The 24,885-nt window shown below is 42.3% G+C and overlaps 1 protein-coding gene across 1 annotated transcript in view; it reads left to right on the forward strand.

The window, feature by feature from the left end:
* The first annotated feature begins 6,906 nt into the window (after nucleotides 1-6,906).
* The window catches only part of rhbdf1a (rhomboid 5 homolog 1a (Drosophila)), a 30,596-nt gene continuing 12,617 nt past the window's right edge, over nucleotides 6,907-24,885 (forward strand). Inside the window, exon 1 of the mRNA XM_030790277.1 lies at nucleotides 6,907-6,995. The gene's annotated coding sequence lies outside the window, so the exon portion shown is untranslated. The remainder of the gene's footprint in view (nucleotides 6,996-24,885) is intronic.

The following is a 24,885-nucleotide window of genomic DNA, read 5'->3' on the forward strand; positions in this document are numbered from 1 at the left end:
TGGCTCTGTGTCACGTGAGTGTCAGCGGCACGGACAGGACACGTCTCTGGCGGAGACGGCCGACGATGGGCGATGATCTGTTGTTTTGGGTTACTTTCTGGCACGCCGAACGTTGGCATTGCTTCTCCGCAGAGCCGCCAAGAACCACGAGGCCCAGATGGATGTTCTCTGTCCTCTATCCTCAAACGCCTCTCTCACAATGGCCGTCCAGTGCAGCCCATGACTGTACAATGACTCACAGCTCCCGGCTTACTGTGCCGTCTCTTTGAACTGCAGATAAAAAACAGTTTCTTGAGTCACACCGAACTTGAATCAGTCTGGAAGGCGGGGCAGTTTGGGGTGGCATGAATAGAATAACTTGTTTGCACAAACTTTAATTTTTAAACACAGGCCTGTGTATTCCCACAGAGGTGAGGGTCTGTGGGAGTCGTCCTCGCAGGTGTCTTTGTTGATCGGCCTATTAATGTGAATCTCACGTTGTAAGATGTGCAATGATTTACTCATTAAATGTTAATACTGACAGGTGGCCACCTTCTCGCATTTCAGAGGAGCACCTGCTTAACACAGCACAGACCTGAGAGAGGGTGGGGGGGGAAGGGCTGAGCGTGAGTCTTTAAATCATGTATGCCTTGAATCATACTTTCCACATGGCTCCTTTGTTGTTTCCTGAACCGTAGACTTTGTTCTGCAGCTCCTCCTTTGTACTCAAAGGAAAAAAAAAAACAAAAAAAACAAAAAAAACATTTAACATCCCGCAGGACAGATAAAAATTCATGAAATGAAAACATACACATAGCCGTCTCGTTGTCTGAATACCGCTTCATTATCACTGAGAAAGTATTTGATTTTTATCTATGGCAGCTATTGTAAGACAGCCGAGCAGTTTCATCCTATATGTAAATCTCAACAATCTGTGGAAGGTGGAACCATTTACATGGAGAAAATGTTGAGTATATTAGTTTATTCCAAAGGCAAGAGAAATGAACTCATAATGACCTTAAGTATTACTTCAGAAAGCAGAGCCTCAGGGTGTGTATTTCCTTTTTTTTTTTTTTTTTTTTACAGAGTCAGCTCTGTTTGTCTCACTGAACCTTTACTAAATTTAACCTGATATCTCAGTCAGCTGACGTACAGATCCAGGCGTTACTAATCAGAGGCTCCAATGTAGTCTCTCCCTCTTTCACTCTCTCCCACTCGCTCTCTCTCTCTCTCTCTCTCTCTCTCTCTCTTTCTTCCCTTCTTTCTTTCTTTCTTTCTCTGCCCCCCTCTCCCTCTCTCTCTCACTCTCTCTCTCTGCCTCTCTGTGCTTTTCTCTCTCTCTGTGCCTGTCTCTCTTTCTCTGTCTTTCACTTTTGATCTATAAATATCTCTCACACACCCTTAAATAATGTTTACACATTATACATTTACACATTATGCATTATGTTTACATACTCACATTCAAACGCTAGTGATCCATACACTTTGTTAAAAGTGGAGAGATAAAAGGAATGTGAAAGCTGATTTCTCATTAGTAATAGCTCTGGGGAACTGCTTTGGCTGTTTTCCTCCTGTCTTGGTCATCAGGGAATCCAAGGTGGAAAAAAGTACAGCTGTAGCAGTTTGCTTTGATTTCTATAGTCTGTAATTATTGAGGGTTTTCTGGTATATTTTTTTCCTCTGTTGATGTATTTCCTTCACTGATTCTGTTTTCAGTATAGAATGTGAGTTGAGACTCAACAATGAGGTGTGTGCTAGATATTTTGTGGCTTTCAGAATGACTACACAAACACATCCAGCCAGAACCTTGTATTCTTTAACAAGTATCAGATTCTCTCTTTATTTCTGCAAAAGCTTTTTGAACGGTCCTGTTTATGTCCTTAAAGAGAGAGACACCTACAACGAATACATACAACCTTGTATGAACCTGTATAAACCACTGTGAAATATTTAAAGGGCACCACGAAATCCTTCAGAAGAACATCAGATATCCCCTGTCAGTACCTTCATCTGATAGTCTTACAAAAACATCACCGATAGATATTTTCCATCAAGATCAGTTCACAAGAGCAATTGAAAACGTCTCTCAGTAAGATGACTTCCTCTGTCGTCAGCTTCTCTTTCTTTTTTTTTTTGGGATAGCATTCATTTTTAATTGGTAATTAATGTTTAACAGGGCCTGTGTTGTGTGTGTGTGTGTGTGTGTGTGTGTGTGTGTGTGTGTGTGTGTGTGTGAAGGTATCAGGTGTTGCGTGGATTGGCGGGCAGCTGTGTGGAAGGGAGAGGTAGGATTACCCACATATCTGTTCAGACAAGGATCTGAGGCCTTCACCTCAACAAACTGAAACAGTAACAGCTGGCTGCCCTGCTCCTGCTTATTCATTTATCTTTTCCAAAAAAAAAAAACCCCACCAGCTCAGTCCTACTGAATAACAACAGCAGGAATGCAGACGTTTACATGAAGGTGGCAGTGAGTTTCACAGAGATGTTGGACATAAAGTAAAAGCAAACAGAGTGTCCTTAAAAGGTAAAGAAAATGACAGCTGTTCATACAGAAACATATCTATAGAACGTGCACATGTGTAAACACATTTTATTTTCATTATTCAGACGCAGATGTTTGTGTGTGTGTGTGTGTGTGTGTGTGTGTGTGTGTGTGTGTGTGTGTGTGTGCGCGTGCGTGTGTGTGTGTGTGCGCGCATGTGTCTAGTGATCGTTGTGTGTCATTGTACACCGGCCATATTGATTGAATTAACCACGGTTTGCACAGTGGAACAAAGAGTGCTCTCATTCTAATCACGTTGTGTCTTGTTGTCTCCTAACACACGCTCCTAATATTACACCTGCAGCAGGAATATTAGATAGCGACTGCTAGGACGGGTCACAGGAGGTTGTCTGTAGACTGTTTGGTGCACTTATCTCTGTGAGGGAGTGCAGATCTGCTCCCCACTCTCATTACCGTTTGCCTTAATCTTTAACCTGCTGTTTGCCTGGTTTGGATCCTGCTCCCATAGTCCAGAGGCAAGAAGGTTTGGAGTGTTTTCTGTTTCATATTTTTGTCAGCTCAAAGGGCTTTAACATATTCTTAATAACTGAACTCTGTAGTGGTGTGAGTTTTGAATATGATACACAAATTTTGAAGAGCAGTAAATCGAACTGTTGAATGTGTTAAATTAGAAATGTATTGTGCAAAACAAAAAAATGTGATTTTCCCCTAAAGATCTAATAAATGTGCACTATGTGTATTTTTTAAAGAAAATAGAATTATTAAAAGAGTGATCATGTATAAAGCTTTAAAGGCTTCATAGTGGACCAGCTGTACTGTTGCATCGTGTATTAGGGTCACAGTATGACAGTCAGTAATAATGCACTGCATTAGATCTGAACTTCTGAACCATTTTTATGAATCATACCAATTTTAATGTTACATGTTTGGGTTTTGCCTGTGGTATGTATTTGATGAGAGAGAGGAACTGAAAATTGTCATGCTTGGTTTCGGTTACTGCATGACAGTTGGACAATAATAACACGGCTGTTTGTCAGTAATTTGTGAGAGGTCAGTGACACGTGACCAGCCAGCAACTGCGGTTTCTTCCACAGAAAGATATGTCTGTGTCTTACATACAGCAAATGGCAGCAGCTAAGTGTCCTCTGCTGAGCTGAAAATCAAAAATGTTTCCGATACAGCTTATCTTCAAGCACCTGTGCTGACAAGGGGGAACTGAGAACTGATTTTGCTGATGTAGTAAGTTATAAGATGGTTTGGCAAAAAATGCACTTTTCTCTCCCCATCTTTTATAAAACTTGGGAGCCTTGTGGTCTGTCCATTGATTTCAATGCCCGATTAAGATTTATCAGGCATCACCTGGAAGAGTAAAAGCACTGCTCAGACAATTCTCCGAACTCGTCTCAAAACTGATATTCCAATTCATTTGATTTTCTCATCATAAATCTGTTTGTTTAAGGGATTCGTTGCTTTAGAGCAGAAGCACTAATGGAAATTGCAGTTGCTTTTTCAGGCTCAATTGACAGTTCAATGTTGTGTAGATAACTGAGGAAAATCAGCTCTGCGCTCTCCCCAAGCCACTCTCTTCAAACCGCTCCACGGAACGGCGATCAAACCGCCGTCCTCCCTCTTCACCCCCCCCCCCCCCCCCCCCCCGACTTTTCAGGATGGTTAACCCTTGAGGAAACTTTTTACGGGCCACCGGAATCCGTCCCTCTGTTAAACAGGGTTCTTGCGTACAACCCTTTTATCTGTCCCTGATTGATGGGGTTTCAGTGGAGCTTGAGTGCTCTCCCAGCATCGAGGCTGCAGCCTCGCTGGTGCCTGTGTCCCGGCCTCAGCCCCTCTCTCTCCTGCTTCTCCATGACCCTTGGGATCACTTCAGACTCCCTTCATTACTGTGCACTGATGGTATATCAATCAAGAAGTCCTGGTGGGGTTCTCACTCCACCGTGCATGTCTTTAAAGAACATGGTTTGTGAGATTTGTGTGTGCCGTTTCCATTCAGTGTATCGCTTTTGTTATGTTAAGTTCTTGCTTACAGGGTTAAACATTCAAATTCTTAAAAAAAAATTCAATGGCCAAAATTTTTCCACGCTATTTTGTTTGGTGGTCCATGTTTTCTTGAATCCTGCTACTATGTCAACCATAGCTGTTGCAGAGTAATGCATAGTTCTGCAAGGGTAATGGATAATGTGGCTGAAATGTGTAGCTGCAGTGTAGCTACAATGGAATTGTAACTTTGTTATTCATGCATAGTCTTGTTTGCAGTCACTGCTCTATGACTTGTCTAAAAGGAATGAATCAGCGAATGTTATAGAGCCAGGGTTGCTGGGTAATCTGTTGTTCTATCACCCATTTTGGCCTGAGGCAACCACAGGACAACATCCAAGTCCCTCTCATGAATTTTTAACAGACTTCTAAGTTTGAAACCCTTCCACTTCCTCTGACAGAACAGGAGAGCATGTCCTGTTACCCACTGGCAGTACAAGAGAGGCAGGATATGTGATATTCGCCCATGCTGTGCCAAAACCACACCGCATTAACCTGCTTGTCACATTAAGTCGCTGGCCCATTCCGTGCTGTTTCCTTTTTCTGACGCGTGGAAAAATCCCATTCTCAGTTCTTTCTTGTTTTAACTTTAACAAAAGGCTCGGTGAATGACTGGCACGCTTCCTGAGTTCTGAATAGAGGAGTGCAGTTGTCGTAAGAGAAGTCTCCATACAAGGGAAAAGTTGCAAGGAGTTAAGCAAAGCGCACTGGACGTTGCAGTGATAAGCTTCCAGTGGTAGATGTTGCTTTGTCCCCCGCTTCTGCACTCAGTTCTTCAAGCTTTCCCCTCAAAAGTCTCAGAGTGGATGTGAACTTACGCCAAAAACGCGATAGATGGGTTCGTTTGTTTTCTTCGAGGAAAATGAATTCTCTTTTGTGATTCGCAATAATCACAAAACACGTGAATGTAGAATGTTTTCAAAGGCTTTGCTTTCTTTGAGTTCAGACTAAATGGACACCAGATTTTCAGTAATGTTCGGAAAGTTTTAGCCGGTGACACCTTAGGGCTAATGAAGCCTAATAAGATATACAAGTAGCATGTAGCTGCTTAGCATATAACTTTTATGGAGGAAAGACTTCTTTAGTGTAGAATGTCATTGCATGTTGTTTACTGGTTATTGTGTCAAGAAGTCAAAAAGTAAACACGTGGGCAGCACCGAAGAAGTGCTATCTTTTATTCTGCTCCAGAAAACATGCCACTTCCATGTTAGATTCACTGGAAATTATCATGAGGCTGGTGAGTCAAAGGATGGCTGCGGAAAGTCCTGAGAGACAAATATGGGAGGAATTTCAGTAATGTCTGATGTGAGCACTGGAATGGCACATGTTGGAATGGTGCTTTGTCTTGAGGTTAGACTCTGCACTTGATACAGGACTTGCTGACCTGAATTACTGCTCTCTTTACCTCTTTGTGATTCTAAGTATTTCTGGAGAGAGTCGTTTTACATCTGATCGTGATTCACTCTGTGACGAATCAGCAAGTAAATTGCGGGGGGGGGGGGGTTCTCTTTTTGGACTTCAGTTCCAATGCTACATGCTTTTCATGCTTTTATTGTTTTTTTTATCATTGGTGTTGCCAGTGTTATGATATTTCACTCCTATCAATCATTTTTGTTTTATATACCTTATCAGAGTATCTAGGAAGGCGATAAAATATGCTGGCGTGGGAGTCAGTTTTCCCTTGACAAATCATTTACTAGTCTTGGTCATTCAATTTAATCCTTGGAATGTTTATGACTCGCTATTACGTGAGTTTCAGTGAGTAACTTAATCTGTCCAATTTGTGCGGACGACAAAACGTTTTAACCTTAGCGGAACTAATACGGTGACCATTTAATCTAATCTTTAATATTTTACGTCGATAAACACAAATAAACACTATTTTGCTAGGGCAATGTAACCACACACAGTCATTATGATTATGTCATTGGAAACAATCTGAGCTTTCGATATTGGCCCTTTAAATGTTCGAAACTTAAAGCTTCCTGGCTTAGTCACGCCCGCACTGAATGCACTGTATGTGTCTGTACCGCCCCCGTTTGAACCGATTGGCTACCTCTTTTGACAAGCTTCTCTCTCGACACATCTATACTATGTAGCTACGGGCGGGGCTCCCGGACTGTGAAACTGAATTACCGGCTGGCGAAAACTTATCCTAGCCGATTGGTCGTGTGTGGGAATGTATCGGACACTGCGTGGGAAAATAAGATCCAGACAGCTATTTCTGAGAATGTCTGTATGTCGAAAACCGCACATTAGTGCATGATTTTCTGCATAGGCTGTTTTGGCTTCACGGACTTCCATAAGAAACATTTCATCATCATCTTTTTCTTTTTTTTTCTTTAAATCATTTTGCATAATGAAGTGACACCACATCATTTCTGAATAACTGGGATATTGAGATCACAGAAGGACTGGTTTACGTCGTAGGACACTGTAGAGTTTAGACTTCATAAGGGTAAGTTGTTTTCTCAGTAACCTAATGGGATTTTATTTTATTTGGAGATATCCACATGTCTAAATAAAAAGGTGTGAAATCACTGCAGAGCCATCAATATATTTGTAGGCTACTTGTGAGTATCGTGCAGTCGGTTCCTTTAAATTCCGACGAAAAGGAAACTGGATCGCTATGAAATTTATACCAAATATAGGCAGGCAAATATAAGCAATACACCATGGGCCACATTAATGTAAAAATGCTCAGATGAGTCGTCTTAGATAGCTTAATGTGTCGCTTGGTAATAATTCGCGTAAATCTAAATGTATTTTAAAAGCCAGAACCGGTGTCAGTATCCCAAGTTCAAGGGTGGGTTTTCGAAAACATTCTCGTGCTGTGATCGGAGTATGACATCTGTCAGTCATATCCAGTGGCTATGTCGTTTCGTTTGGTAACGTTGTCACTGCAACCCGAGAGTAGGCTAGTTGCTGAATCACGAGACGCAAAGATACTCGGAGGCACGCCTGTGTGGTGTTTACAGCAGTAGCTTTTCATACACCAACGTCGCAAAGCGCTCCCTCATCACTTGGATATCGAGAATTAACTGTCTAAGAAAGTCAGCCGTGGCTGCTAAATGTGTATAACTCTTGCTTTTCCTGTTTTTAATGCGCTTAATTCACTGGGACTCTAAAACTTTCAATGGCAGTTCATACGGAAGGTTAGCGTGATCAGAGGTGGTTTCATTTTGATAAATGCGGCTGAGCATGTTCGTCTCAGACTCTGCTCTGTGTCAGTTCATCCAATCTCTTGGCCTAATTGTCATAGTTTCTTGATGTTTCTGTTTATCTTGCTATTATTTTTAACCTCGTGTTGCCATACCAAAGCTGTCATTAGCGGAGCTCTCGTCAAGTTCATTCATTGAAAACCAATACGTCCTTATCCTGTTCTCTCTCTCATTATTTTTAATCTTAGAAACGAAGCAAAAAATGTTCTTCACTTTCTAGTCGTAACGAAATAAATTATTAAATCTGCTGAATTATTCGGAATGCATTTCACCTTGGCACTTATATATGCTGTTGTCATGTATCATTTGTGGAATTTCCTTGCGTATATCTGCTCAAGGGCCCTTTCAATACAGCCCACTCCAGCGTGTGTTCCCTGTGCTTTCGAAACACTATCTCATCCAGAAGGATCGTCTCTCAGGGTGATGTAATAGCACCAATACGGCAGGGGCATCAGGAGAGGACAGTATTCAACACGCACTGGAGGTGTCCAAGTGGGCACGAGGTCAGTACCAAACACTGTAGAGGTGAGAGAAGAGGAGAGAGAGAGTGGAAAGAGAGACTGAATAATCTTTGAAAAGAGACAGGGAGATCCAGAGCTGGCAGTGAGTGGAGCAGGTGGAATATTCAGGCCAGTGCTGATTGGTATGTGGGTGTCGCCTGTGGGGTGGGGGGGCCGGTGAGAGGGAGTGTTGTAGTCATGCTCCTATGAGTCATGGGGCAGTATCAGTCTGTCTGTCTGTCTGGCCAAATGTGGATCACTTTCATTACATATGGTTTTGTTTTCTATTAAGTCCCCTATTTTAACTCAAACATCCTTGGCAGAGAGTGTGTTTTAGTCTAGGTGGCTAGAAATAGCCTCAGATATTTGGATACACGTAGCTTGCTTTGTTTCTTTATATTTACTTGTGGTCACTTCAGTCAACATTACTGATTAGTTTTTTTTTAATCCAATAAAACAGCCCTATTGAATTCGGGATATTGTATGTGGCTAAGAACCATGGCTGTGACTCAGTCTAAATCTGGTCATGGTTTAGATTCAGGCACAAATTCTTGTATTTTTATTGCACATTCCAATCCCCACTCGAAGTGGGATGATGGTACACCCACTCCAAGGAAGTAAAAAAGGAACTGAACTGTTCTGGGAATTGAATATGCGTTATGAAATCACCATGTTCTCGGCATGACTCGTGGTTACTTCCCAAGTCACATTCTCTATTGAAACTTCTCAGGGTGACTCTGAAACGCCAGCGTTCAGGTCTAAAATATTCCACGTATGTTTAACACGTGCCCGTCCACATCACCCAAGGCTCTTCTCTGTAATCATAAAGAGCATCTTAAGCCCATAAGGAGACCCAGTGGGCCATTAGTCTAAGTGTTTACTCACCAGGTTCATTCATGCTTTTCAATACTCACACCAGCGGTCATGCTAATAGCAAATCTAACAGTGTCTTAAATAGTCTTTCTCAGATTATTGAGATGACAAGAGGAAATTACAAACACATACAGCTTTGCTGAGCCGAACCGACCTGTTTTCCGCAACATTTCAAAACTCGGATTATATACATAGGTATAACAACACATGAGTGCGTTGAGAAGAGACCATTCAACACAACAGTATCTTTCCCGGTAAAGCATGTCATCCAACTTGTCTGACAGCCCTGTGAACAAAAGGGTTCCTGTTCTTGTGAAGCAGATAGGTTAAACTCTTTTAAGAGCCAGTACATACATCATGATCTCATGCATGACTGGCTTTGGTACCATCTTTATTGTTTTATTTAGGTTTATTTAGGTAAACTCTAGATGCTGAAGTCTTGTATTGTTTATTAAGTGTAATTTTGAAAAATCTGTTATCATTTCCAAACACGTCGAGAATTTCAGAGAATGTTCTAGAACATAAAAGCTAATGCCGGAGCCATGCTAATGTTTCTGAAACTACATGATTCATTTCACATACCACTTTCTTTCTGAATATATTGTGTCAGAAGCCCCTTTGGGGGCCTTCCTTCATATTGAAGATGACCTTTCTGAGAGTTTGAACATCTCACGACAAATAGAGAGACAAACTCAATCACACAAACATGACATATGTAGGTGTATTCTAGATGTTGAATGACAGCAGTGGGTGGGAATATGCGGTTGCTTCAGACCACATTTGGATGCATGCACAAATCGTGGGTAGCATTTGTTTTGATTGGAAAATGTGCTATAGAGCATCTTTTTTTTTTTTTTTTTTTTTTTTTTTTTTTTTATAAGAGCAGTTTATAAATGTTATCAGACTAGATTAACAGGTTATACATCCATTGTCTGAATAGTGACTTGAAACATAAGCTAATTTTCTGTTTCGGTCAACTTTCATTTTTATGTTTTAAATCATTTAAAATCTTTAAAAGATAATTCTTGCTTTAACTGTTCTGTTGTTCCTCTTTAACTGTTTTGCTGATAAACTTCTTGGGAGTGTGGATGGGGGGGGGGGGCTTTACTTATGCTAAAAGAAGTTAACTTCTATAAATGACATTTGAGAACTGTCGGCTTAATACTGCTGTACTTGGGTATGCACAAACTCAGGTGTGTATTGCCTCACAATGGTTTTTATACATGCTTCGTTCTTCCTGGGCTCTTACATTAGAAGATATATAAGAATGTTTTAAGATGGTGTTGATGCATAAGACTTGTTCTGTACACATCATGGCCCTGTGGCGTGAGTGTGTCCTCTGATTGGTTGGAAGCTCTATGACAGGCCAGAGTAGTACACAGTGAGCAGAGATGTGATGTAATAATGCAGGCCCATTTCAAATGCCATTCCTAAAATGTGCTGAAATTCATTCTTAGGTTGACCTAATTCCCCATCCGTTCCAAAGTTCTTGAGAGAAAGTCAGCTTGTCTTCTGCCACATGATCTTTGGTCTGCAGCTTTATGGAGCTCCAGTGGCATAGTTGGTGGTGGGATGGCTGAGAATGGGGTGGGTGTGTAATCTTTACTGCTGTGGGAATGTTGTGGGTGTTCCAACAGGAAGCCCTCTCTGTCCTTTGATCTCACTATTCACCAAGTAGGTGGTTTTGCCTACTGATGGGCCGAGTATTCTGGCTATTAAATCGTCTCACATCAGGGCGGGGTTTACTTTCATGTAGCGTGTTTGTACACATTACCGTTTATTAGTTTCGTGCTGCTTACTCATTGTATTAAACTCCATTTAGATAATATTCTCTTATATATACTGACAATTGAAGCCTGTTTTGTGGGATATCTTTTACTATTAAGTTTGACAGTGGACTGAAGTTAATTTTGGGGGAATTTTCATGAAGAAATGCATCAAGTCCACAGTAACATTTAGAAAGGTCCTGTCAACGCATTAGCCACCACTTGAAGTCAGTGATCTCACAGATTTAAGTCTTGGAAAAGCAAGAAGGGGTGTTGTGTGAGCATCCTGAGGGATAAAGTGTAACATCTTTGGCCCAACGCAAAAAGGATGAGGAAGCATTTTTAAATAGGACAGTCAGCCACATCACTGTTATCTTTAGCATGCTGTACAGTAAGGGCTAGGAAACTGCACACCATAATTGTGTGTTGTAACGGTTAATTCAGATTGTCAAAACAGAAACCAACACGCTTGGAAAGCCGAAGCCTGTCTGCATTCTGAACGCTGCATCGACACTTCAGAAAAACACATAAGGGTGTGTTTATTGGGGATCCGTATGACTCGACAGCCTGTTGGGAATAGGTGGATCTGTGATGAGTAATGATACCAGATTTTAAAATAATGTCAAAGAGATTCTTGTCAGATCTTTGTGAAACAAACAAAAAAAAAAACCTGCAATCCTCTGAGCCTTCTGAGCTGTCCTGTGCTCTCTGTTTCTCAGAAAGGTACTTGAGTTCTTGTCAAGTTATTTCTATAAAGGTCAGTTGAGGTTTCATAAAGTTTTCATCACTAGTACAGTTCACCTCATCTGGTCTCACGTCTTTGGGTGTTGCTATGAGACTGGGCGTGAGACACGAAATCATCGTTGGTGTTTTAATTCCAGTTTGTTTTTAGGGGCTGGTACCGTTAGCATACCTTACAGCTCTTGCTTGTGAGTGCCCCAGTGTGGTCTCATGCCAACTTTCCCTTCCATTCAACATTAGTCACTACTTGGCATCGACTAGTGCCAGAAGATGTGATGTGAATAATGTTTGAGGTGGATCACGCACTGTACAGCAGCACAGATGCCCCACTCTGCTACAGGCAGGGACTGGAACACATTCTTCTTCACCTGCAAACAAAAAAGAAAAGAAAAGAAAAGAAAAAAAAGAATACACTGTGGAGACAGCAAATAAAGAGAAATCAATTAATAGGAACGGTCAGATAAATGTTCTGTCAAGATTCCCAGTGAGGCTGGGGAGTTCTGTCCATTTCTGGCACAAATGTTGCCCAGATGCGGACAAATCTCAGCCCACTCTCCCGATGAACACACACACACACACACACACACACACACAGACACACACAGGCACACCGAACTGACGCCTGCACTTTGAATCTTGAGTCCCACTGAACCATATAAAACAGTGGGAAGTATGTCTCCCAATCCATCTCTTTCTCCGTGTTGGATGGTGTGACCTCAGTCAAACAGTTTAGCCTTTTCTGTTTTTCATTCTCCACTCTTTGTTTCTCTTAGCTAAGCACTGCTTGATGTCGAGACCACCCCCCAACTCCAAACCCCCATCGCTCTACATGTCCTGTGGCTCCTCTTTGCTCTTCCTGTGTCTTTGTTGAGGAGCTTCCTTTGCACTCCTCCTCCACTTTTCCTCTGATATAGTTTTATTTTCATGTCTTTGTCTGAGGGGAACCTTCCTGCCCCAAGATTACCTTCACTTCCATATATAACAACCTCTAATTAAATACACATGCAAAACTGAAACCCATAGACATATGCAGGTGATTTCTGCTGCTCCTTTAGTTGTTATACGACACAGTCTTTTCCCACTGCATGGTACCGGCTCTACTCGACTTGACCCTACTTGCCTGTTTTGGTTTTCCATTAGGCAAATGTAGCACCTAGTACCTACTCCGTCCTGGTTCCAAGCGAGCTGAGGAGGTACCAAAACGTGACGTGAAAACACTGCAGATTCCTGATTGGCCAGAGAGAGTCATTTGCAGTTCTTGGGGGTTTTTTTTTAAGCTAATACAGATATTTCAGACTTAACTAGCCTCACGGGGCTCCATATACAGTTCCATAGTAGGTAGACTTGATCAAAAAACAGACCTTTGGTTTGTCAAAAAAAGAAAAGAAAAGCACAGTTTTGCTTTGTTAATCCACACCTGTATTTATAGTTAATCAAAAAAAAAAAGAAAAAAAAAGTGAACATAATGTAATCATTGTCCATGAAGTCATGGTTCACATGTATTATTTACTGTTGAAATGCAAGATAATAGAAGATGCTTGCTGCAAAGGCATTGAAAATATGTCATTTGCCTCTGCATTTTCCACTTTTCCTGCCACATCATTCAGTCTTAGATAGAAACCCTCATGAGATTTGCTCCATGTGGGTTTTAAAAAAGACGTCATCTTATCAATGGCAGGTGGCGCGGTCGTCTAGACAAGAGAACTAGAGTTTTTTTTTTTTTCTATTAGTCTTTTTTTGGCATGCATGTGTGGGAGTTTCAAAACAGCAAGTCCTGTTGGTGGTGCTTATCTGTGAGCGTGAGAACCAGAACACACGTTGAAGCCTGAGGTGATTGTCTGTCTGAGGCTAGCATCCAGAGGAGCCGCCCGCTGCAGGACTGTACCGTGTCAGTTTCATTTTAATGAAGATGACATTCAGCTGTCTAATCATTATCAGCCCATCTCTGCGGACATTTCTACTGCGCGCACAAAAGAGACACAGTTTTGTCTCAGATACAATCTTTTCCTCATCATTTCTCTCTGGGGGGGGGGGGGGGGGTTACAGCAAGATTAGAAGTATCCAACTGGTCTCAGCCAATCTCTTAAATGGTGTGTGCGTGCGTGTGTGTGTGTGTGTGTGTTTTTACATGCATGAGGAGGAGGCTGGTCCCTGTTGTTGTACTCTACCTACAGGGAGATATGTGCTAATGTAGCATGTTAGGACATAAAGCCTACATTTGCTAAAGACACATTGTTCCATGGGTTACAGCTGGGACCCAGCACCAGTGCTATTTGAGACTGAGGTGCCTGGGGCTATGCTATCCACTAACAGTCATCTTTAGTGACACCTCTAATTGCCTGGATACATTAGATAAATTGTCATACTTTAGAGAAGTTTGAGAAGGAAACTTAAGAGACAGCCCCCCACCCCCACCCCCACCCCCACCCCCACCCCAAACACCTGTTTTTTCACCGGGGTCTTGAGACGCCTTTGTAAAGTGGAGACGAGTTCTTAAACTTGTAATTAACACCCCGTATTATGTTTATTCAAATGTCACACCAGAACCTGACTTTGTCCTGTTAAACTACATACCATGGTCCCACCTTCTGAAGGAATTCCCTTCTGTCACTCAAGCTCGTAATGTGGTTTATATGCTGGTAACACAGGAATAATACAGTTGGAAATGAATGTTCCTTACTGAAATTATGAATGAAGACATGTCCAAAATACAGGTTTTTATAATTGCTTATGACAGCGCTGGAATTCTGAAGCGATGCTCACACAAAATTACATTTAAGTCTCTTTACTTGTGTATTTGTGGCATGTTTACTCCCAAAGCTTTATTTACATTTTGTTTAAAAAGACAGTTCAGAGATGACACAGAAGGAAAATGATTTATTTTTGGGCAGACTCCATTGGGAAGGAAACGTTGTAAGTTGTTTGTTGATAAGGGTTCTCTCTTCCTGAGTCTGCTGAAGAGATTAGAGATAGATATGATTTCGTCACTCTGTTTCATACAGAAATTTACACTTGATTCAAGTTCGGTACTTTGTTTCAGTTATGAACTCGCTTGACAGTGACCTAATATGTTACATTCGGTGGGGTCTGCGAAACTGAAAGGTGACTTCAAAGGGGTTGTGAAGGAAAGGAATTCCCCCTGCCTCATCACATGTGAAATAAAAGCGGTTCGTGTTGTTTCCGCCACCGTTCACGTCGGAAGGAGAGAAGACACCCAAATACGAGTGTGTTTCCTGCCTGTCTTTCGGATCTGCTCAGGACTTCGGTTTTCTACTTCCTTTCTGTGCTTCTTAAATAAGCAACGGTTTGACCTCTGCACCCCTGGTCACTGAAGACGGATATGATGGGATGGAAGGATCAGTGTCTTTTGGGAATTGTTTTTGTTGACTTGTTGAGGGGAAGATAAACTCTTGAGTTCAGTGGGTGATACCACACTGGCTTTTCATGGAAAATTTGACTCTATTCGTTATTTTTGACTTGGGTGGAAACAGGAATCACTGAGCGCTGATAAATTTGATATGGTTTGTATGTTTTTTTGTTTTTTTTTCCCTCTCCCTTCCTTTCAGAGTGCATCGCTGGCTTGTAAATACGCAAACTAATCCAGTCCACATCCGAGAGGGACTCAGAGATGAGTCCAGCGGACTGGTTTCTCTCACTGAAGTGGAGCGGCGGGTCGGTCTGGACCCGACATGCTGACCTCCTGTTCCGTTTCATGCACATCACACTCATCCAGAGAGCACAATAAGGGCTTTTGTGGGCCTGATTGAAGCTGATATCATGCTGGAAGGCATTTCGATGGGGATCACATGCTGTTTGGGCATGCGGCTGCTGAGAGTTCCTTCTTAGCTCACTTAACAGGAAAAGTGTCTGACCTCTGACAGACAATAAGGCGCTTGTTTGCAGTTTGGGGATGCATCTGGGAGCCGCTCTGTAGGGATTAAGAAATAACTGATTTCCCCTCTTCTTTTTTTTTTTTCCCGAAACTAGGCTCTCTCGTGAGAGCCAGTGTAGACGCCGTTCCAACTTTACAAACTCAACCGGAATTTCCACAGCTAGGCAAACTGGAATTTTGCATTTATTTACATGACAGTTCTAGTCTTGATTATAGGGCAGTCGACTTCCTGAGTTGAACAGGAATGTTACGGTTCACAGTTTGGTTCTTAACTCGGTTTTTTGGGCCAGGGTCAGTATGTGACTGGTTGTTTGGTTAATGGTTTGTTTTTGTACCTCGTTTCTTGTTTGTTTGTTTGTTTTGTTTTTAGCGCTAATGGCGGTAATAAGCAATCCCTAAACTAAACTGCCCTCATTTCCCTGAAGACTTTTTCCACTGACATGAAAACAGGCGGTGATTGTTTAAACTGTTGTTCTTTATTTAAGTGGACGTACTAATTTTTAGACTGCCGTTGTTTACTGCTCATTGTCTGTTTGCTGCAAAGCAGTGTAACAACTCTGGCTCAAAATGTATAAATCAAATGTGTGAGTGTGAGATCACAAATTACTGCATGTGTACCGTACACCTAGGTCATGGGCTACCGCAATCTAGTTTTCAGCAGCTCATAAATGCACTGTCGCAGCTTTGAAACTTGTAAAACAGATCGTAAATTTCTGCAGATTCTAGGTGTTACAGTGTTATCCAGATGAAAATGCGTGTCCATGAAACTCCTCTCTAATGGTGTGATTTGAATAGATTCTCTGTTTTCCTTTTACCAGTTGCTCAACCAGCCCCCACTTAACATCATGTTTCTTTAATGTTTGCTTATCTTCATGATTGCGTGACTATCCCCAAATTAAGTTATTTTTTTTAAAATTTGAATTTTCAGCGCTCATTTGTATGAGAAAATATAGTAGCCTGTCATTAGTCTTTGATGTGCGTGCATTTCTGTTGGAAGATTGACAGTATATATGGACCACTTTAAAAGACAATGTGACTCCTGTGGTATTAACACTCTCTGTGGTATTAACATCATATGTTGTTGCATGACAGAACTCTTATTACTGTAATTGCAATTGCAACTAAGCATGAGCTGATCACAGTATACAAGAGAAGTTACTATGTGAGTTTGTACGTGTGTACATGTGTGTGTGAGTTTGCGCACGCATGCATGCGCTCGTGTGTGTGTGTGTGATTGTACATCATCATGTGTGTGTGTGAGAAAGAAAGAGAGAGAGAGTCAGTGGTTATGTAAATACACAGGTGCCAGACACACCACTGGAGCCATTCTGTTGTTTGTTGGATGATGCCTGTAAGATATTAGTTCATGTCCTCTGAATGTCATTGTTATGGAATATCCGTAATCAACCCCCCTCTTCTCCCTGTCTCTCCTCTCTGCCTGTCTCTCCTCTCTGCCTGTCTCTGCTCTGTGTCTGTCTCTGCCAGTCTCTCTGCTGGTCTCTGCTCTGTATCAGTCTTTGCTCTCTACCTGTCTCTCTGTCTGTGTCTGCTCTATATCTGTCTTTGCTTGCTGCCTGTTTCTCTGTCTGTCTCTGTATCTGTCTCTGTCTCTACTCTCTGCCTGTTTCTCTGTCTGTCTCTGCTCTCTGTCTGACTCGTTGTTCATGTCACATCTGGCAACAAGAGAGCAATGGGCACATCCTCAACTCCCTCTCATGTGGTGCTGGACCTCCCTAATTGAGATCATCACCATGATAAAGCCATTTTCCACTGGAAAACATACCCCGCTCGTTCTCAAACATGACAGCAAACATGGGAGAAAGTGTAAAACAACATATAATTATAACATGCACATTTATGCGTTTTTTTTTTTTTTTTTGAATCGCAATCCATGATGTTGCAGATGACTCAACTGAGATAAGCACCTGTCGTAAAACAGTTTTAATAGCCACACGAGTTCTGATTGTAATGTAATATAAGTAATATCCCAGATTAGCCAGGCAAACACTGGCACAGACCCAGACAGGAAACTGATTTATTCAGGAAGTATGGTTTTCCATCAAAGAAGAGGTTTTTTTTTTTTAGGCTGCATGACAAAGCGGCAGTTGGAACTGTACAGGGGGGCCACAGTAAGGACAGATTTAACTCGCCTGTGTTTACAGTGGGGGGGCATGGATGGGCTTGTGTTTACGGTGGGGGGGGGGTGGATGGGCTGGGAGACTATCTTACTCACTAGGGCGAGAGACATTTACATTCCCACACCAAAGCGGTGAATAATTCAGCGATGTAGAACCGCTAAATAATTCATTGATTTGATTATCCACTTTGCGCAAGATTTAAACCAACATAGCAAAACAATATGAAAAAGTCCCCCATTCTTCCCTTTGCCGAAATTTATCAACTCGAATTCCATTTTTCTTCCGTATACAAATCTTGAGGAAAAAATACTTTAATACATTCCTGTTGCTTCACAATAACATTAACTCAAGTAAAAGAATTACGTAAACCCACAAAAGATAATTGCACAACAAAGGATTTTTGGGCACTGCCATGCTTTGACTGGGAGCTCTGCCTGTCTGTTAGCTGTAGATTTAGGCTGCCACAGTGATTGTTAAATATATATGAAGCTATTTCTGGGAGTGACTGTTGAGTACTGTAAGACAGCATAATACTACAAACAGCTAAAGGTCATAGAACAATGTGTTGTATTGAGGCCTGGGAGAGGTGGGCAGTCCCAGATGTGAGTCTGAGTACAATGTTTTCCCAGAGTGGAGAGCAGACAGCTGACACCATTAATTACCAGTGTTTGAATAATCTGCCCTGGGGTAATTAAAACCAACCCTCAACTTAACTAATTGAAAACACAGCCCTATATTGGAATATGGACCATGGGGTTATATAGAGAGGGAGACTGTTAGATTTAGTCAAATCCTCAATTTTGCTTCTAAAATAAACTTGTATGCTTTATTTGGAAGATAACATTAACTTGTTCCTGACATGAATCTGTTGTCTGGTTTAATTGCGTGGTGTTAGCTGTAGGATTGTTATACATAATGAACATTACTGAGAAATGAATTAGTCCTCTATTAATAATCTGTTACGCATGACTGCACCACATTCTGAGAAAACAATGACAGAGTAATAACCGAGGTTAGACACGTTGTGTAAATTCGCGCTGTCTGTATATTATGATTTCACTTTGTGAAGTTTTTAGCCTGCTCTAGAAAAGAGTTGCGCGTAGCAGAAAGTCGAGCCGTTGGCCTGTGCAAACACGACATTCTTCCTTCACTGAGACACAGTCCCACCCACCGCAGCTCTGACACTTGATCACAGGGTCAGCTGCAGTGTGTACTCCCACTGTGTGTGTATGTGTGTGTGTGTGTGCGTGTGTGTGTTTGTTAATGGCTTACAGGATGGTTTGGTGTAACAGCCTGTCACATGCCACTATGTCAGGCCACTGTGACTGTACGCAGAGTCTTAACAGGTCAAAACCTCCCTGGGCTACAGTGAGTGCTGTGAGAGAATGGGAAGCATTTCCCTCTGTATGGAGGGAGTGGAGCGTCAGGCCTCGGACCCAGAGCAGAGGGTGTCTGGACCTTAGCTCTCCTTCCTCTGTCTTCAGAAGTTGTTGAAAATACAGTACATTCTTATTTCAGTTCCAGCTGTGTGAATGCCACGTGTGAATGTCGCAGTGTTCTGTTGCTCATCAGAGAGTGAGGGAGAAAGAGAGAGGGGGCGGGGGGGCAGAGAGAGAGAGAGAGAGAGAGAGAAACAGAGGGTGTAAGGAAGTGGTGGGGGGAGAAAAATGGGGGAGTGTGAATAGGTGGGAGAGAGAAAGAGGAACAGACAGACAGACAGACAGACAGACAGAGAGAGAGAGAGAGAGAGGGGGGAGCAGAAGGACAGACACAGAGAGAAACCGAGAGAGTTAGAGAGGGAGAGAGAAACGGAACAGAATGAGAGAGAGAGAGAGAGAGAAATGGATACAGGGAGAGAGAGAGAGAGTGTAAGGGATATAGACAGATCTGGGAGGGGGGGGGGGGGGGGGTTTAACATAGACTGCAGTGAGAGTGAGTTCTCTGTGGCACAGCATCCACTGGTTATGTCATACTTACAGCAGTGTCCAAAATCACCCTGGTCACCTGGCTCTGTTATCTGCTCTCATACACGATGAGATTTATTTTTAGTCTGTTAATCTGTTTCAGAAGTCATCTGTAATACCTCCACTGAGGCAACAGCAGCTTCACAAGTTTTGTCAGTCTCTTAATTGGGTATGGCAGGCTATAAAATATCAAAAGCCTGATTGTGTGGTTAATACTTAGGTAAATACATAGGACTCAGATGGTCTGAGCTTGTGTAACAGTGACAGTAGCAGTTAAGCAGTAGCGTGTGGACATAAAATCAGTTTTCAATTTAGGTCAAGAGTTTACTTCATATACCTCCGACAAAAAAACAAACAAAAAAAAAATCATGGGTTTGTTCTAATGAATTTTAATGAAAGCACGAACTGTGAACTCAGACTTTGTAACAGGCGAGTAAGAGGTAAAGTCCAAGTGTGACATTTAGCTGGTGCTATTGGAAGAGAAGGGGAATTCCCTCAAAAGGAGTGGGCTTCTTTCCGACGGTGCAGCTTTTCTCAACCCCTCGCTCCTTTCACCGTCTGTTGTGAGAGGAAATTAGAGCGTTGGCCCTCACTGATTTAAAGCACGTCTCTGGCTGAGTTTTTACACACGGTCGGGGGAGGGGGTGGGGGTGGGGGTGGGGGTGGGTGTGGGGGGGGGTTCTCCTAGGACTTGGCCTATAAATGGTCCAGGTTTTTCTTTTTTTATTTTGCACTGTGAGCTGAGTCCTGCAGAGATACTGCCTGTGTGTGTAGACTCTATTGGTCAGTGAAACAGTGCATGCAGAGACACGCGCGACACACACACACTGCCCCTGGGCCAGGATGTGCTGTTTCTCAGGAAGGAAATGGCCAACCTAACGCACACACACACACACACACACACACACACAAACAACCAACAACTTGTCCATAGCGGTTCTGGCCCAGCCTTACACACTAATACTCAACAGTGCCCTGGGGGTCTTCTGGACAGAGGAAGCAAATCTGTCACCCTCAATAAAACATAAACCTTCTCCTGGTGTGTAAGACTGAAGCACATCCACCTGAACCAGAGCTTTTAACACACACACACACACACAGAGACACACACACACAGACATACACACACACACACACACACCCCTTATCAGGGAGCACCCAGAAAACTGCCATACTCATTTAGCTTGTTACATGCTGATGTCTTTGCGCTTGTTTTAGCTGGTTCTCCAGGGATGTCACAAAATGCTCTCACCGAATGCACATGTGACTGATGGAATAACAGATTAAGCTCATCTGACATCCGACCGTAAATTCAGGGAAATGCTACCACCTGTACAAATGGAATTACAAATCTCTGAAGTTAGTATCAGTGAAGTCTTAAAAGAATAATAAAAATAGTAATACTTACCAGCATGTCATTAGACTTCCCTAACACAGTTGGTGTTTTAAAAAACAGTTGTGACCTAATTGAAGTACATACCTGCACATCAATGTGAATATATTTTTTTTAACCAGCAAAACACCTTCGCATATAACAAGCATAACATTAAGTAGGCCATAGAGCCACTGAGCTGTCAAAATGCAAGATGTCTGTGTAACAGTACAGATTGTACCATTGCATTGATACGACTAGTGCGTTCGTTAACATTTAAACGAACATTATTTTCGCGTTTACAAATGTGGATCACTACATAATAAAGAGACATATAAGTGAATAATAAGGAGATAAAAACTAAACAAAAATGTGACAACATAAGTCTTTACGTAATCAAACACATAATCTCTGTATTGCTAAGAGTGAAGAAATGGAGGACAACAAGAAGAGATTATTTGTTACTTAATAATATATCATTACCTTTTAAAAGTCAATTATTCAAATATATTCTATATTATAAATTATATCATTCACATTTTTGGTTGTTCTGCCCGGCCCTGCTATCTAGAGTTACTATTTGTGGTTGTATTTGCATTACAAACTATATTAAGCCTGAAAATGGAAACTAAAGGACAGGATGTCGCCATTAAGACTACAATGTTTTGTGGATTTTTTCCCAAGTTTGTGAGACAGCACAAGGAAACCAAGGTCTTGCTGACAAGTATACAATGAGGGGTAATCCAGCCCACACCCCTCCTCTTACTAGCCCTTTTCAAAGAACCAACTGAGCTCTATATATAGGCTATGCTACATGCTAATATTTACCTGAAAGCCTCACCTGCTCCTGAGTTTGCTCTCTGCACGTGGTCTGTCGCACATGACTGGTCCCGACTGGCTATTCTTCTTTTTGGTCCTCAGTAGAACATAGCTCTCACAATGGAAACATGAACCTCCCACAAAAGACCACTGTACTGCAAAGAGAGGTCACTCACAACACAAAAGTGTGCCTGTCTTAGTGTTAACCTATACCTGACTGACTTTTGGACAGACTCTAACAGACACTGTGGGAGTCTGACTGTCTGAGTGAAAATCTCAAAGAAGGGAAAGAGAGAGAGAGAGAGAGAGAGAGAGAGCGCTGTCAGAAAACTAAAGTTACAGCTGATGGAAACCACTGTTAGCTATTCTGAATGTATCTCATTTCGATAGAGGGAGTGTCAAGTGCTATCATGCTTTGCCTGTGGTAACCTGGGGGCAGGAAGCCAGTCACTGCATGATTTAAGTCTTCTCACTTGAGATCTTAATCTGACAACCAAAACAAACTCAATCAGAGACTTTAGAGTAGACTACATGTTGTTAAGATGAACTTGTTGGTGGGGGGTGCAAAGTACTTTTATGATTCTAGTCGTGGTGGGGAAAAATGTTAAAGAAACAGATACTGTCTGATAAATACCATGCCAAATTAGCTAACATGAATCACACACTGTCTCTCCACCATCTCAGCATGGGCCAGACGTCTACGTGCAATTCTCAGTACTTTGGACCGTGTGTGTGTGTGTGTGTGTGTGTGTGTGTGTGTGTGCGCGTATATACGTGTGTGTGTGTGTGTGACATTTTCTTTCTTATGATGTCTAAATCTGGCCCTTGAAAAGGGCAATTTCCTTTCTAGTGTAGGAGTGAACAGAAATGTTAGTAAGAACCTTCAGAGAAGGGACATACCAGATTCCTTGGACAATGGCCATCACCAACAACATCTGCTTCTTCCCTCCTTTTCAAGGATACCATTCTAATCCAAGGATATCCTCCTTATGACCATGCCTAGTATGGAGCGCCTCATGTGAATAGATGGAGCACTGTACTCCCCCAAAAAACCCAGTCAAAGTTCTTAAAATCAAAAGTTATCCATTGCAGATTAGGGATAAGGCCTAAGGTTCATGACAAGCTTACCTTGCACTAAGTAACCAAAGTCCTCTACGCTGCTTGTCAGACTACATCTTAAGGTCTGTTCCAAGCCAGCCAACATGTTTATACTGGAAAAGGATTTTGGGAGGGATTCCAGAATACATTGCCGTCTTTCCAGGGAGCCATGGCTCGTCCTCTCTGAGATGTGAGGCGCGTGCTACCCAGACGGGACAGAAAGACTTTAGCGGAGGAGGAGAAACTGTGGACTTTTCTATGACAAGGAGTTGGTATCTTGCGGAGTTTCTATCGAGGCGCTGAAACGTTCAGTTCTCACAGACTTGAAGACAAACACGGAAGACCTCCATCATAAATTCAGCAGAAGTAGAGTCCAAAACATAGCAGGTCCAGAATCCAGAATCAAATGATATTAAGTTTAGAGGACACATAAGCCCTAATCCTGCAATGAGAGCCACAGACTACAGGCTCAGACTAATATCTGCTCTAGGTTTGATAATTAGTCTCTCGGAACCCTGGAGTTTGCTTTAATGGGGAAAGTAATTGAGTGATAGAAGCCTAATTTCCATATTAAAGGGCTATGGGTGGTCTGCTGATGCTCTGAGACAGACAGGAGACTTTTCCTCTGCCTTTCTTCTGCATATGACGGAGTGTGTTTTTGTATGTCCCCATTGTTATATTCAACTGCGTCTCTTAAACATCACTGTCACCAGCGTGTCTCTTAAATAGTGTTAGCGTGAAACTCTACTGTGACAGATTTGACATGATAAAAGCGTGGCTCTTCAACATCAAAGCAGTCCTTTTTTTCGACTCGCTGGTGGAAATGATTGGAAAATTGTTGCGGTATCCCTCCCCTCGAGTTTTCTGAAAGCCTTGTGTCGGGCCACTTTGTCCCAGTCTGTTCTCGAATCCTGGGTAGTCACCGCAGGGCCGGCAGACTGGAAAGCAGAGGATCTCAGTCTTCATTGCTCATCAGTTGGAAGGATATGCTTCCTCATGGGTGAAAAGGTCATCCCGCCACAGAATCTGCCCCACAGTGATCTTTGCATCAACAGCGTCACTGCCACTTTGCCACATACTAGTCTGCTGGGCCCTGTTTAGATGCGGCAGACTGTCAAAATTACCAGATGATGTTGCCCTCCCGTTGAACGATTGCCCTGACCTCTCTGGCGGTTTTGGGCTGTCTGAGGTTTGCAGCTTTGAATGTATCTGTTCACAACTCCTGTTGCCAATTTCACTGCCTCCCCGCACTACCCACCCCCCCCAATCTGTCCTATTCTCATGATTTATATGCGTTGTGACAGCGTAAATCGTCGCTTGCGCTAAATATGGGTCCTGCAATTGTGTTAAAACTCAACTCAAAACAGATGTTAATGTTGCTACAGACTCCCAAGGACTCCAAGCTGTAACCAATAGCTGAGAATGTTTGACCTTGGGTGACTCTTCCTCGCTGTCTCTAATTAAGCCTCGAATTGTATGGCTGCCTATTTGAATGAACACGCAAAATAATAACGGGCAGATAATAAAAACGCTAGAATTATTCAACATACGTCTTTACAAAATTACTTGTAATGACTAAATTAAGTGCGACTCATTTTCTGTCGCAGATTGTGCTATTCCTCTAATGAGAGGCGTTTTTTTATTGTTATCGCTACTATTATCTTCAAGCGCTGTCTCATTTAGCACTGCGTGAATCAGTCTTTTGCTTTCGTTCAAAATTTCCTAACTAGCAAAATGTCACAGTTCTTTGAAAAGCGGTTCCCCACCCTTCTGATAAGAAACAGAATGATGTTCGCATTCTCACGGGGAGTACAGTCAAGCCCTGCTGTGTGTAGCGGCAAAGAAAAAAAAAACATGCGTTAATGCTGTCGGAGATTCGGGGGAAGGGGGTCGAATAAAAAAAGGCCATTAAATGAAGTTTGGGTTTCTGTTGACTCTGAGGTTTCACTTATTGTCTGGGCTGC

Source organism: Chanos chanos, chromosome 13 (assembly GCF_902362185.1).
Source record: "Chanos chanos chromosome 13, fChaCha1.1, whole genome shotgun sequence".
In the NCBI taxonomy this organism is placed as follows: Eukaryota; Metazoa; Chordata; class Actinopteri; order Gonorynchiformes; family Chanidae; genus Chanos; species Chanos chanos.